The sequence below is a fragment of the Arachis ipaensis genome, chromosome B10 (genome assembly GCF_000816755.2).
Source record: "Arachis ipaensis cultivar K30076 chromosome B10, Araip1.1, whole genome shotgun sequence".
In the NCBI taxonomy this organism is placed as follows: Eukaryota; Viridiplantae; Streptophyta; class Magnoliopsida; order Fabales; family Fabaceae; genus Arachis; species Arachis ipaensis.
In genome coordinates, this window is record NC_029794.2 from 15,591,390 (window position 1) to 15,598,518 (window position 7,129).

Sequence of the window (7,129 nt, forward strand, 5' to 3'; positions counted from 1 at the left end):
CATGGTTCTCCAACTTGAGACCAAATTCTATTCATTCTTGGGCATAGTTAGAAAGAAATTTTCATGATCAATTTTTTCGAGGTGAATTAAAAGTTAGTCTTACAGATTTATTCTCTGTCAAACGTGTAGAGGGAGAATCCATTGATACTTATTTAGCACGGTTTAGAAACATGAGAAATAAATATTTTACTCCGATTCTAGAATCTGAAGTTGTCAAAATGGCTACTAATGGACTAGAATTTGGAGTTAGGAAGAAACTTGTTAATCAACATACTTTATATCTTTTCCAATTAGCTGAGAAAGTAAGACAGATAGAGCAAATTAAGAAAGAAAAAGAAAATTTTTAAAAGGGTTAAAAAAAGGTTGCATATGTTGATTATTTTTTCGATAATAGTGATTCAGATGAGAAAGAGATTTATATTGCCGAATTACGTAGGGGTCCTCCTTATGTATGTAAATCTTTGAAGTCTGTTAAAGGAAAAGAAAAAGTTTTTTCTTATTCTAAAGTTGAAAATAATACTTATTCTTTTGATATTTCTAAGGCAGATCAAATATTTGAGGTTTTATTAAAAGATAAACAGTTTATTTTACCAGAAGGAAAAAAGATGCCTACAGCTGATGAAATAAAGAATAAGAAATTTTTTAAGTTTCATCAAGTATTTTCGCACACCACTAATAATTGCATCCGTTTCAGGGACTTGATAAAAAAAGCAATTGAGGAGGGAAGGTTGAAGTTTGAGGATAAAACTACTATGAAGGTGGACACTGAACCATTTGCTGCTAACTCAAATTATGTTGAGCCATTCAATTTGTCAGTCAACATGGTAGAAGTTGATGCCACAATGGTTAGTGCTAAAGATGAAAATAAAGACCTGAGGATCTTTGAGGAAGACAAGAAGCCAGTTTATCCTCATCCTGGTGAGGATCTGTTAGATTTTTTATTGAGAATTAAAGAATCTGACAGTACCGTCGCCATGTGCCCAAAGTGCAATGCTGTTTTTGATAAGGAAGCTGCAAAAGAGTTTGAAAAGTACAAAGTTGAAGAGAAAGAAAAGGCTGAGTTGAGAAAGAAGATTGCTGAAAAAGAAAATGAAACTAACGAGCTAAAGCGAAAGATAGCTGAGGAAAAACAAAAGTTGGCATTCAGGCTCCTTTGAACAAGTGTGTCAACAATACTGGGATACAACCTGTCAACCAGAAAATGAAGATGGTAGTCATGATTGGAAAACCTGATGGATTTTCTTAAAAGACATGAGTTCCTCCCGCCAAAATTTCAAACAATAAATGGGTCCAGAATGTGAGAAATATGCAGAATCAGCCTACTGCTTTTGCAAGAGAAAAAAACAATTGCGTGAAGCCTAGACCTTTTAGGTCTAGGTACTACGAGTCTCAGTTATGGAACTTGAATCATGCACAAGATGGAGGTAGTATATATATTCCAAAAAATGTGCCTATTCTCTCAAAGCCAATTTATTCTTGTTATAATCCTAAGTTCCTAACATGCAGCAGGTTCCTAATTATTCTCCTTGGCCAAATTGTCAAAATATTCCAAAGTATTCTCCTTTTACAACTTTTGAGCAAAAAGAGAATATACCTGAGTATGTTCCTTTAAATCCATACAAGGGACACGGTGTAGATTTTTCTCCTTAGCCAACCATGGCCAAGTCTGCAAAAATAAGCAATTCTTCTAATCACCCTAAATGCAATAAAAATGTAAAGAAGAATCTTGCTAGAAAGAAGGTAATGGTTGAAAACAAGGGAGAAAATGATGAAGATTTAATTATTGATAATTTTGACACTGGTTTTGATGACAGCTTAGAAGTAATATTTGGTATTAAGCAACCTATAGCTGTGGTGTCAATACTGCCTGAGGAGTATAGTCAAGTCCGGGAAGTAGAGTCATTAGAAGATGATTATTATGATGTCTTTCCTGGAAGCGAATACTTATTGCTAGATGACAATATGTGTGGTGGAGGATTGTTTGAGAAGCCTGCTGAAAATGACAAGGAACACTTGCGTCCACTGCATATCAAGGCTCGTGTTGATGGAAGGATAGTCAATAAGATTTTGGTCGACGCGGGAGCTGCTGTCAATCTCACGCCTGAAAGAATGATGGGAAGGCTTGGAAAGACTGAAAAATATCTGATTAAAAGTAGCATTGGGTAACAAATTTTAATGGAAGGACTTTTTCTGTTAGAGGCGTGGTTCTGCTGTCAATTGAGGTTGGTTCTGTCAATAGGCTAACTCTATTTGTTGTTGTTCCTTCTAAGGCTGGTTTTAACTTGCTTTCGGGCTGTGATTAGATTCATGGAATGGGTGCTATTCCATCCACTCTACATCAAAAGTTGATTTTCTGGAACGAAGATGGAGGAGTGGAAGAAGTTCCTGCTAATAATAGTACATGTTACTATGATGAGATGCATGTGGAGTTCAAGATGTATAATCTTGGAGTCAAGCCACTGACAGTTGACACCAAGGCATTTAATCCTGAAAGTATTGAGATGTGTAAAATAGATATGAATGATTTTATTTAAAAAAAATGCATCAAGTTTAAGATCTTGGACAAAAATAATCTCTCATTGACATTTGGGTATGTACTTCATAAATACAAAAACCTAATTGACTTAGAAATTCTGTTGAGTCTCTTAGCGCTTGGAGTCAAAACTATTAGAATGTTAGTGTGGAGATTAATTGTATAAATTACTATGATGAGATGCATGTGGAGTTCAGGATGTATAATCCTGGAGTCAAGCCACTGACGGTTGACACCAAGGTATTTAATCCTAAAAGTATTGATATGTGCAAAATAGATATGAATGATTTTATTTTGGTCCCTAAGGCCGGGGCGGATACTGCCTCAGGAGAAACTTAGATGATGAGTTTGACAAGCCTACTGGCTCGGCTGTCAGCTTATATGGCAAACAGAGAAGGGTGCATTGATAATGTATCTTATGATTGTATATATGATGATGGTCCTTTAGATTTTGAAAAAAATAACACTGACACTGTAAAAAAGGTTGAGGTGCAGGATTCTTTGGAGGAGGTAGATATTGGTAACGGTGATTATCCTAGACTAACATATGTGAGCAAGATGTTGACTGATGATTTCAAAAAAGAAATGGTGGAGATTTTGAAGGAATATTGCGACTGTTTTGCATGGGATTATGCAAAGATGCCAGGCTTGAGTCGTGAATTAGTAGAACATCAATTGCCATTGAAAGCCAATGTCAAACCTGTCAAGCAGCCACCAAGGAGATTTGCTCCTGAAGTCGTGCAGAATATTAAAGAAGAGATTGAAAGACTTCTTAAGGCTAAGTTTATAAGAACAGAAAGGTATGTCAACTGGATTTCTAATATTGTTCCTATCATGAAAAAGAATGGAAAATTAAGAGTTTGCATTGATTTTAGAGATTTAAATTCTGCAACACCAAAAGATGAATATCCAATGCCTATAGCTGATATGTTGATAGATTCTACTGCTGGGCATGAAATGTTAAGTTTTATGGATGGATATTCAAGTTATAATCAAATATACATAGCTGAAGAAGATGTGTTAAAAACTGCATTTATGTGTCCAGATTCTTTAGGAACTTTTGAATGGGTTGTGATGCCATTTGGGCTCAAAAAATGCTGGTACAACTTATCAAAGGGTGATGAATAAAATTTTTCATAACTTTATTGAAAATTTTATGGAAATTTATGTTGACGATGTGGTTGTCAAATCAAATGCTAAAAAAGAGCATCAATAAAATTAAAAAAAGCATCTGAAAGAATAAGAAATCATAAATTGAAAATAAATCCCTTAAAATGTGCTTTGGTGTGAGTGCAGGAAATTTTCTTGGTTTCTTGGTGCAGAAAAAAGGGATTGAAATTCACAAAAATAAGGCAAAGGAGCTCCTCCTCCAACTAACAAAAAGCAACTGCAAGCATTTTTAGGAAATGTCAATTACCTCAGAAGGTTCATTTTCAATCTGTCAGGAAAAACCAAGGTTTTTGCGCCTCTGATCAAGTTGAAAAAAAAGGAAGAGTTCCAATGGAAAACAGAGCATCAAGAAGCTTTTGACAACATCAAGAAGTATTTGACTAATCCTCCTATTATGACACCTCCAAGGCACGGAGCACCTCTAAAACTTTACGTGTCAGCTTCTGAAGTAACAATTGGTGGAATGCTGGCTCAAGAAGATGAGAATGGCAACGAAAGAGTGATTTATTACCTAAGTCGTGTGCTAAATGATGTTGAGAGCCGTTATTCTCTAATCGAGAAACTTTTTTTAGCTTTATATTTTTCTTGTTTAAAAGTTAAGCACTATTTAATTCCTAGGAATGTTTATATAATTTCTAAGTTTGATGTTCTTAAATATATGTTGTCTTCTCCAATATTGCATGGTAGACTAGGAAAATGGATGTTGGCCTTAACAGAATTTTCTTTATATCTTGTTCCTGCAAGAGCCATTAAGGGTCAGGTTCTAGCTGATTTCCTGGTTGACCATCCTTGTATTGACATTGATGAGAGTTTACTAGGTTTCGTTGGTTTGGTGCCTTGGAAATTATATTTTGACAGTTCATGACATAAGGGTGGTGTTGCTATAGGAATTTTAATTATTTCTCCAAGCGGCGAGCCAAGTAAATTTCTCTTTGAATTGAATTATTCATGTTCCAACAATGAGGCAAAGTATGAAGCATTAATAATGGGACTGGAATTATTATTAGAAAGAGGAGTTAAAAATGTGGAAATTTTTGAAGATTCACAGCTTGTAGTCCGTCAAGTATCACTTGAGTATAGGTGTGTTAGTGAAAATTTAAGAAAGTATTTCAATGTGGCTATAAAGTTGTTGAGCGAGTTTGACAATGTCATTTTAAGGCATGTTCCAAGGGAGTTAAATCAAGAAGCAAGTGAATTAGCTCAAATTGCTTCAAGATATAAGATCAAGCTCTCAACACTAGAAAAATTGGTAAGGATAAAGGACATATTTATGCCTTTGAGAGAAAGAAAAGTGTTGTCATTAGAAAAGCTAGACCTAGAATATTGGAGAGTACCAATTGTGGAATATCTAGAAAATTCAATTCTCACTGTCGATAGAAAACTTAAATATAGAGCTCAAAGTTATGTTCTAATGAATAATGTCTTGTTTAAGAAATCTATTGATGGAAACCTCTTGACATGTTTAGGAGAAAAAGAAGCGTATTTGGCTCTTGCTGAAGTGCACGAGGGAATCTGTGGTGCCCATCAGTCAGGGGTAAAAATGAAATGGGTGATAAATAGGAGAAGATTGTATTGGACAACTATTCAAAGAGATTGTATAAATTATGCTAGGTCCTGTGAAGAATGCCAAAAATATGGAAGCCTTCAACATATTCCAGTGTTAGAATTGCATGTTATAATTAAGCCATGGCCGTTTAGAGGTTGGGTTTTAGATTTGATCGAACAGATTCACCCACCTTCTTCTAAAGGTCATAAGTTCATTTTGGTTGGTGTTGATTATTTTTCTAAATAGGTAGAGGCTATTCTTTTAAGGGAGGTGACTCACAATGAAATAATTAATTTTATTGAGGAGAATATTGTGCATAGGTTTGGAATTCCTCAGTCTATTAGCACTGATCAAGGAACCATGTTTATTGGGAAAAAGGTCATAGAGTATGCCAAGTATAGGGATATAAAAATGCTTTCGTCTACACCGTATTATGCCCAAGCCAATGAACAAGTGAAGGCGCGAATAAAATTTTGATTGCGTTAACTAAAAAACACATTGGAAGGCAGCCAAGAAATTGGCACCAAACTCTCAGTCAAGTTCTTTGGGCTTATCGAAATTCTCCGAAAGGTTCTACTGGAACCACCCCGTATAAGTTAGTTTACGGTCATGATGCGGTGTTGCCAATTAATATTTATCTACAAAGTATAAGGGTGGCTAGACAAGATGACATACCAATAGTAGATCATTGGAATTCTTTGCATGATGAGCTCAATGAACTAGATGACGAAAGGTTGAGAGCTTTAGAGCGGGTGATTCGACAAAAAGAGATTATGTCAAAATCATACAACCGCCGTGTTAAAGCAAAGACATTTGTAGTTGGAGATTTAGTGTGGAAAACAATTTTGCCTATAGAAAAAAAGTCAAAAACTTATGGTAAGTGGTCTCCAACTTGGGAAGGACCTTATGTAGTTGACAAGATTTATTCTGGAAATGCCTATAAGATTATTGAAGTCGGATCAGGAAGAATAATTCCTTCAATAAATGGCAAATATTTAAAAGTATATAGGCCAGACATACATGAGATAAACATTCCACATGTTTAAGGACACGAGAATATCCAGTTGAAGTGTCAAAGGGAAAAATAAAGAGCTAACTAATATTTGCAATTCAGTTTGTAAAAGCTAACATGTCCTTGTGATTTCTCTGAATTGTAAGTTCCATTGACAGTGTAAAACATTCAGATTATGAGACAAATATATGTCCAAAGCATCAATTTAAAAAAAAAAAGAAGTCAATACAGAAAATAACTTATTATTTTGTGAGTGCAGTATAGTACATGCCAACATATAGAACTAAAAGTTTAGTGAATAAACCTGTATGAAGCTAGAGGCGTGTCAATAAATGCACATTTGATTTAATTTGACAGCACTCGAGGCGAATGCATACAAGATGGCTTGCACTAGTGCAACCTAACATGGACAGATATGGAGGTCATCCCAAATGAAATACAGAAAAGGTCACTGTGATATTAATAATTGGTTTAGTGTGAAGTAATGTAATAACTTTCCAAAAAATAGCAAGTGTCCAGTCTCCAAAATAAGGATAGAGTGCATACAAAAGCAAGTAATAAACAAAACTTTAAAAGTTCAAAAAGTGAAGATTGCAGGAACATATTAAAATCACAAAGGTTCACATAAGAAATACAAGACTAAGTTTCAAAGATCTCCTTCAAGCGAGTAACTTCAGTTTGGAGAGTGGCTAGGAAGTTCCTGGCTTCTTTGGCAGCTTCCTGTGAGGAGAGCATCTTCTCTTCAAGTAACTGTAAGGCCACATTGCTACTGTCAAGCATGCTACTTGCTTTGGCAAATTGACCCTCATTTTTTATCAAAGCAGCATCCAGCCTATTTTTTTGCTTCTCTCTTGACAGTCAGCTGTTA